The following is a 9058-nucleotide window of genomic DNA, read 5'->3' on the forward strand; positions in this document are numbered from 1 at the left end:
CGAAATAAGCCACGCCTTTCTGTTCAGTTTTACAATTCTCTAATGTTCTTTAGACGAAGTATTCCACAATTCGCATTTTTTGTATCCAGCGAATAAACACCGATAGTGCTCTCATGCACGCAACGATTTTAACCCGTATCATATTACGGCTTGTAATCAAGCAAGCGATTTCGTTTGCTCGCTGTTGCGTGTTGCATCATGTTGCAACTGAGTAGCTTGAAAACGGCGATATTCTGTTCATGTTGATTGATTGAATCGACTTTAATTTATTACTGTGAAGTCGAATTAATCACCTCTGTTAAGACGTTCTAACAGAACAGGGCAGTTTGTTGTTCAAAATCGGTTATGCTGATCGCAGCCTTTGTGCTGCCCCAACAGTGGGGGTATTGGGTGAATAAATGAAGTAAATTTTTTTTATCGCGACAGAATTTGATTGCAGGATGCTTGTGTTATTGCCAAAAAAATATTAACCTTCAATTACTTGTTTAATTGCCTTAAGAAAGGCATTTTGATGCTCAAAATCTGTAAAAGCTGTTTTCGCATTCAGTAAATAAGACGGCCGCGACAAATTGTATTTTCTTGGATTCAGCACATAATGTGTTGTTGCCAAGATAAAGCAAAACTTTATTGCGGGAAGAAGGCCGAAGCCCTTTACTGGCATATCGAGACGTATGGTGCTACCTCGCTACTGCTTAGATACGTGATGTGATTTGTTTACTGGCGCAACCTGCTGCTGCTACTTCCACAATACGCTACGATGCGGCTAACTTAGGGAAAGGCAGCAATCGACCAATCAGAGGAAGTAATTTTCGTTTCAACAAGGCTTGACAATTTTAAATAGTTCAATAGTTCGCATGATCAATCTACACTTTTCTACATTTGGGTGGATGCGTGTATAATTTTCCAATGAATTGCTGTAAGAATTAAGGAAATGGGTTGAATACAAACCGATTTGGAAGCATTTAAAAAGGGACATTTTTCGTCCCCTTTTCGTTAATAGTTTTCGTATTTACATCCCTATGTGGTAGGCTAAAGAAAAACGTAGTTCTACGTCAAAACATTCAGATTTCTTTTTCGGTTATAATCGTATTCAAGTCACTTTTGTCAGTTTCTGCTAGAGGATTAACAAGTTGGTGTTTGGAACACTTGTGCAATTCAGTGAATCTTATAAGACCTATGCAAAATTATGCAGTTTAGACTTTTGTCCCTTGTTACCATAAATTTAACGCACTGTGCAGCGCCCGTAACTGTTTCATCTACCTTTGTAATGGAAAATTTGATCTGGAAACTTTTTCGTAATTTTCACCATGTGGTGTGTGGTGGTGATAAATATTATTCTATAAAAATCTTGGGTGTTTTTACTTTCCAACGATAAATTAATTATTGAAATCGGTACAGTTGTGTGAGAGGTATTCCAAAAACGTTACATGCTCATTTTTGTTTTCACAGACTGTACCCCAATATAATGAAGAAATACGTGTTCCCATGTCAAAACCTTCTCCAAGTCTTCGAGGTACAAAAGCAACACACTTTGAATTTCCTCCGCGGTCGCCACGCGTCTATCTGTGGTGGCATTCAGCTGTGCTCTTAGTGTCAGGTTTCCGTCCGCCGACGAAAGCCTCACAGTGACGTTCTAGAACCCTGCGCAGTCGAGCTGCCTTCACGGCTACTCGTTATAGGCAATCGCAACTACGTTTTGAGCAGCAGGACAAATATCCAGTTGGACACCTATTGTTTGTTTCAAACTCGGTTTTGAATACACTTTTCATCCGTGACCAAGATTCGGGAAAAGCTGCTGAACGTAGTTGACAAAAAATAGTAAAAAAGTGGTAAAAAGTAGAAAAAACTATATGCGATAATTTACAGTTAGGAAAAAACAGCAGCAACTTTACACGTTTGCTAGTGTGCGTAGGTGAAGAGTCATCTATATTGCAAGCAGACAATATAATTGACTAACCAGCGGCTGTGAACTTGAAGCTAGATGTTGAATTAATTTCGAAAAGAGCAGGTACCCATTTCGCGTGACTATTATGCCCCGTACTCCCTTACCATTGATCACATTTTTTCACTGCACGTTGAGGTCAAAAGCATTCATATAGGCTAACGCAACCTGGTGGAAAGAGTAGGACATTTCAGCTATGAAAACCTCAGTGATGGAATTTAGCAAGGACGAAAACCTCAGAAATGAAAATTAGCATGGACGAAACCTCCGAGATATCTTATAACACTAATGACTACAGACATAGATTTTCTAGGAAAGAGTTTTGTTAGGACTTGGTTTAAGACAGTATTTTTTATTATTCTATAATTTTTGTTAGATTAAATACCAACTTTATAAGATGGTTCGACGCCTGGCAGGAGTTCTCACATAACCAAGAGCATTTTAGATAACTTTTTTAAGTGTAGCGGTACAAAATGAGACATATTCAAAATTCAATAGCTCGGCTCAGACCCTGCTTTCAAACCTAATATTTGACATGGTGATGGGTCAGGGTATGCAGAACATATCTGAGGCAGTGCCGTTGATGTGCTTTTTCATGTTTCATATAAAAATTTTTGAATTACTTTATCAAGTATGGCGGTACAAAATGAGACATATTCAAAATTCAATAGCTCGGCTCAGACCCTGCTTTCAAACCTAATATTTGACATGGTGATGGGCCAGGGTATGCAGAACATATCTGGGGTGGTGCCGTTGATGTGCTTTTTCGTGTTTCATATAAAAATTTTTGAATTACTTTATCAAGTATGGCGGTACAAAATGAGACATATTCAAAATTCAATAGCTCGGCTCAGACCCTGCTTTCAAACCTAATATTTGACATGGTGATGGGTCAGGGTATGCAGAACATATCTGGGGTGGTGCGGTTGATGTGATTTTTCGTGTTTCATATAAAAATTTTTGAATTACTTTATCAAGTATGGCGGTACAAAATGAGACATATTCAAAATTCAATAGCTCGGCTCAGACCCTGCTTTCAAACCTTATATTTGACATGGTGATGGGCCAGGGTATGCAGAACATATCTGGGGTGGTGCGGTTGAAGTGATTTTTCGTGTTTCATATAAAATTTTTGAATTACTTTATCAAGTATGGCGGTACAAAATGAGACATATTCAAAATTCAATAGCTCGGCTCAGACCCTGCTTTCAAACCTTATATTTGACATGGTGATGGGCCAGGATATGCAGAACATATCTGGGGTGGTGCGGTTGATGTGATTTTTCGTGTTTCATATAAAAATTTTTGAATTACTTTATCAAGTATGGCGGTACAAAATGAGACATTCAAAATTCAATAGCTCGGCTCAGACCCTGCTTTCAAACCTAATATTTGACATGGTGATGGGCCAGGGTATGCAAAACATATCTGGGGTGGTGCCGTTGATGTGATTTTTCGTGTTTCGTATAAAAATTTTTGAATTACTTTATCAAGTATGGCGGTACAAAATGAGACATTCAAAATTCAATAGCTCGGCTCAGACCCTGCTTTCAAACCTATTATTTGACATGGTGATAGGCCAGGGTATGCAGAACATATCTGGGGTGGTGCCGTTGATGTGCTTTTTCATGTTTCATATAAAAATTTTTGAATTACTTTATCAAGTATGGCGGTACAAAATGAGACATATTCAAAATTCAATAGCTCGGCTCAGACCCTGCTTTCAAACCTAATATTTGACATGGTGATGGGCCAGGGTATGCAGAACTTATCTGAGGCAGTGCCGTTGATGTGATATTTCATGTTTCATATAAAAATTTTTGAATTACTTTATCAAGTATGGCGGTACAAAATGAGACATATTCAAAATTCAATAGCTCGGCTCAGACCCTGCTTTCAAACCTAATATTTGACATGGTGATGGGCCAGGGTATGCAAAACATATCTGGGGTGGTGCCGTTGATGTGCTTTTTCGTGTTTCATATAAAAATTTTTGAATTACTTTATCAAGTATGGCGGTACAAAATGAGACATATTCAAAATTCAATAGCTCGGCTCAGACCCTGCTTTCAAACCTAATATTTGACATGGTGATGGGCCAGGGTATGCAGAACATATCTGGGGTGGTGCGGTTGATGTGATTTTTCGTGTTTCATATAAAAATTTTTGAATTACTTTATCAAGTATGGCGGTACAAAATGAGACATATTCAAAATTCAATAGCTCGGCTCAGACCCTGCTTTCAAACCTAATATTTGACATGGTGATGGGCCAGGGTATGCAGAACATATCTGGGGTGGTGAAGTTGATGTGCTTATTCATGTTTCATATAAAAATTTTTGAATTACTTTATCAAGTATGGCGGTACAAAATGAGACATTCAAAATTCAATAGCTCGGGTCAGACCCTGCTTTCAAACCTAATATTTGACATGGTGATGGGCCAGGGTATGCAGAACATATCTGGGGTGGTGCCGTTGATGTCCTTTTTATGTTTCATATAAAAATTTTTGAATTACTTTATCAAGTATGGCGGTACAAAATGAGACATATTCAAAATTCAATAGCTTGGCTCAGACCCTGCTTTCAAACCTAATATTTGACATGGTGATGGGCCAGGGTATGCAGAACATATCTGGGGTGGTGCCGTTGATGTGCTTTTTCATGTTTCATATAAAAATTTTTGAATTACTTTATCAAGTATGGCGGTACAAAATGAGACATTCAAAATTCAATAGCTCGGCTCAGACCCTGCTTTCAAACCTAATATTTGACATGGTGATGGGCCAGGGTATGCAGAACATATCTGGGGTGGTGCGGTTGATGTGCTTTTTCGTGTTTCATATAAAAATTTTTGAATTACTTTATCAAGTATGACGGTACAAAATGAGACATATTCAAAATTCAATAGCTCGGCTCAGACCCTGCTTTCAAACCGAATATTTGACATGGTGATGGGCCAGGGTATGCAGAACATATCTTGGGTAGTGCCGTTGATGTGCTTTTTCATGTTTCATATAAAAATTTTTGATTTACTTTATCAAGTATGGCGGTACAAAATGAGACATATTCAAAATTCAATAGCTCGGCTCAGACCCTGCTTTCAAACCTAATATTTGACATGGTGATGGGCCAGGGTATGCAGAACATATCTGGGGTGGTGCCATTGATGTGCTTTTTCGTGTTTCATATAAAATTTTTTGAATTACTTTATCAAGTATGGCGGTACAAAATGAGACATATTCAAAATTCAATAGCTCGGCTCAGACCCTGCTTTCAAACCTTATATTTGACATGGTGATGGGCCAGGGTATGCAGAACATACTGGGGTGGTGCGGTTGATGTGATTTTTCGTGTTTCATATAAAAATTTTTGAATTACTTTATCAAGTATGGCGGTACAAAATGAGACATATTCAAAATTCAATAGCTCAGCTCAGACCCTGCTTTCAAACCTAATATTTGACATGGTGATGGGCCAGGGTATGCAGAACATATCTGGGGTGGTGCCGTTGATGTGCTTTTTCATGTTTCATATAAAAATTTTTGAATTACTTTATCAAGTATGGCGGTACAAAATGAGACATTCAAAATTCAATAGCTCGGCTCAGACCCTGCTTTCAAACCTAATATTTGACATGGTGATGGGCCAGGGTATGCAGAACATATCTGGGGTGGTGCCGTTGATGTGCTTTTTCATGTTTCATATAAAAATTTTTGAATTACTTTATCAAGTATGGCGGTACAAAATGAGACATTCAAAATTCAATAGCTCGGCTCAGACCCTGCTTTCAAACCTAATATTTGACATGGTGATGGGCCAGGGTATGCAGAACATATCTGGGGTGGTGCCGTTGATGTGCTTTTTCATGTTTCATATAAAAGTTTTTGAATTACTTTATCAAGTATGGCGGTACAAAATGAGACATATTCAAAATTCAATAGCTCGGCTCAGACCCTGCTTTCAAACCTAATATTTGACATGGTGATGGGTCAGGGTATGCAGAACATATCTGGGGTGGTGCCGTTGGTGTGCTTTTTCATGTTTCATATAAAAATTTTTGATTTACTTTATCAAGTATGACGGTACAAAATGAGACATATTCAAAATTCAATAGCTCGGCTCAGACCCTGCTTTCAAACCTAATATTTGACATGGTGATGGGCCAGGGTATGCAGAACATATCTGGGGTGGTGCCGTTGATGTGCTTTTTCGTGTTTCATATAAAAATTTTTGAATTACTTTATCAAGTATGGCGGTACAAAATGAGACATATTCAAAATTCAATAGCTCGCCTCAGACCCTGCTTTCAAACCTAATATTTGACATGGTGATGGGCCAGGGTATGCAGAACATATCTGGGGTGGTGCCGTTGATGTGCTTTTTCGTGTTTCATATAAAAATTTTTGAATTACTTTATCAAGTATGGCGGTACAAAATGAGACATATTCAAAATTAAATAGCTCGGCTCAGACCCTGCTTTCAAACCTAATATTTGACATGGTGATGGGCCAGGGTATGCAGAACATATCTGGGGTGGTGCCGTTGATGTGCTTTTTCATGTTTCATATAAAAATTTTTGAATTACTTTATCAAGTATGGCGGTACAAAATGAGACATATTCAAAATTCAATAGCTCGGCTCAGACCCTGCTTTCAAACCTTATATTTGACATGGTGATGGGCCAGGGTATGCAAAACATATCTGGGGTGGTGCGGTTGATGTGATTTTTCGTGTTTCATATAAAAATTTTTGATTTACTTTATCAAGTATGACGGTACAAAATGAGACATATTCAAAATTCAATAGCTCGGCTCAGACCCTGCTTTCAAACCTAATATTTGACATGGTGATGGGCCAGGGTATGCAGAACATATCTGGGGTGGTGCCGTTGATGTGCTTTTTCATGTTTCATATAAAAATTTTCGAATTACTTTATCAAGTATGACGGTACAAAATGAGACATATTCAAAATTCAATAGCTCGCCTCAGACCCTGCTTTCAAACCTAATATTTGACATGGTGATGGGCCAGGGTATGCAGAACATATCTGGGGTGGTGCCGTTGATGTGCTTTTTCATGTTTCATATAAAAATTTTTGAATTACTTTATCAAGTATGGCGGTACAAAATGAGACATATTCAAAATTCAATAGCTCGGCTCAGACCCTGCTTTCAAACCTAATATTTGACATGGTGATGGGCCACGGTATGCAGAACATATCTGGGGTGGTGCCGTTGATGTGCTTTTTCGTGTTTCATATAAAAAATTTTGAATAACTTTTTTAAACGTGACGGTACAATATAAAACATTGAACTTTTCAATTAGAATCGGAATATATCTCACAGATAACATTTTTGGCAATGCATTCGCATGTTGATATTAAAATGATGCTTTTAATAGTTTAGAGTTACCATAATTAATTAAATTTTATTTAATGGCAATCTAAGTTATTTTTGACGATAATGATTACAATTTTTCGCTTGAATTGGATTTTTGTGCTTGAAGCGGCTTTTTGTGCGTAGCTGGGTTACTAGATGGTGCTTTTAAAACTCAAAAAATTGGTTTGTGCCTCTGCTACGTACAGAAATGCTAGAAAAAAATTATGTATTTTTTTAGTTCCTTAGATAAATACTAGATGTCGCTTCTTGTGTCTGAATTTTTGGTGCTTGAACAGGCTTTTTGTGCGTAGCTTGACGCTGTTGGTTTGTGTCTCGGCTTATCGCCCTGGAAAAATTTTTGTGCTTGAATAAGCTTTTTGTGCGTAGCTTGACGCTGTTTGATGTCTGCCATTTCTGGAAACACAAGGCAATATTTATGTCATTATAAATAATTTTAGCAAAAGAAAAAAAAAACAAACAGTAAAAATGTGCCGATTAATGCAATCACCAGCGTACGCAAGCAGAAATGCAACGGATCAATCAACCGGGTTTTTAACAAACAGTTTGTTGGCAATTGTGTATCAGAAAGTTATTTTGGGGAAACGATTGACATGAATATTAGATATTATTTCTCTGGTATAACCAAAACAATTATCATTGCCGAAAAGACAATCATTGACAAGTTCAATACTTGTACATCATTGACAAGTTCAATACTTGTTTGACAGCTCAGGATTTTACTTGCAAACTGCCTGCAAGTTGCTTGCAATTCGCATTTTGGTGAAAATTTGCAATATAAATTTCACTCGACAAAAGCGATAAAAATGTTGCCCTAAAGCTTAAAACTGTTATTTTTAAAAGATTATAGCTTTAAACCATTCCTATGAATGGTGTATGCAGAAGAGCGTGAAAATGCCGCACAGCAAGTGCTCGTCGAATTCGTCGCTTCTCCATTGACTCACGGGAAAACTCAATTAAGTCTCTGAACAAGTTATCTTTGCTAAAGACACCTAAATTCACAGGAATGGTTTAAAAACTATAATCTTTCATTTCTTTAGTTTGAGTTCTAAGGCAAAACCTATGTTTACCAACGTTATCATATCTGTAAGGGGGCATCTTGCGTAGCCCTTTTTTCCAACTGAGGAAATGTTTCAACGATCCGTTTTGCAAGCAAAATTTTCTCTTTTTTTTTTTTTTAAACTCTAATATTTATTTAGGCCCAACCGCGAAGCATAACGGGGCCGAATATCTTTTGGAGTAGGGAAAAGCCAGCTTGAGTAGAGCCTGTATCCCGACTGCTCCTCCTCAAACAGGCATAAAAACCCTCTCATCTTTTCTCTTTAAAAAATACAATTTAAAAATACATGTCATTTAAGCCTACGACTAACATTAACATCAAAGTTTTTCTCTTTATAACTAAATACTAATCCTTACTACTATTCGTTGAGGGTGATGGTTCCTTATCTCTTTGAAATCAAAACTTATATCTAAGATCGGTGGATCCTGTCTCTCAAAAAGAAGCGATGATTCATGTTTCTATAAAAAAAAATGAACGAAAGAAAGAAGAAAAAAAAAAAAAAAAAAAAAAACAGAATTAGTGTGAAACTTTTTATGATTGTTGTGTTGGGAGAAATTAGGAGAGAAAGCATAGAGATAATCAAATTCGATACTTGATATCTCTTAAAAAGTCGTAAATGGGTATTACAAGCGCGGGGTTGCGGCTAGCAAGCACATCC

General features: G+C 37.4%; 1 long non-coding RNA gene across 1 annotated transcript; it reads right to left on the reverse strand.

Annotated features, from left to right (window-relative positions):
* Positions 1 to 7335: 7335 nt before the first annotated feature.
* LOC129721174 (uncharacterized) lies at positions 7336 to 7934 on the reverse strand. Its single transcript, XR_008727360.1, has 2 exons — positions 7802 to 7934; positions 7336 to 7736 (listed from the first exon to the last, which is right to left on the reverse strand). It is a non-coding gene; the product is annotated as an uncharacterized LOC129721174 (long non-coding RNA).
* Positions 7935 to 9058: the final 1124 nt, after the last annotated feature.

Source organism: Wyeomyia smithii, chromosome 2 (assembly GCF_029784165.1).
Source record: "Wyeomyia smithii strain HCP4-BCI-WySm-NY-G18 chromosome 2, ASM2978416v1, whole genome shotgun sequence".
Taxonomy (NCBI): Eukaryota; Metazoa; Arthropoda; class Insecta; order Diptera; family Culicidae; genus Wyeomyia; species Wyeomyia smithii.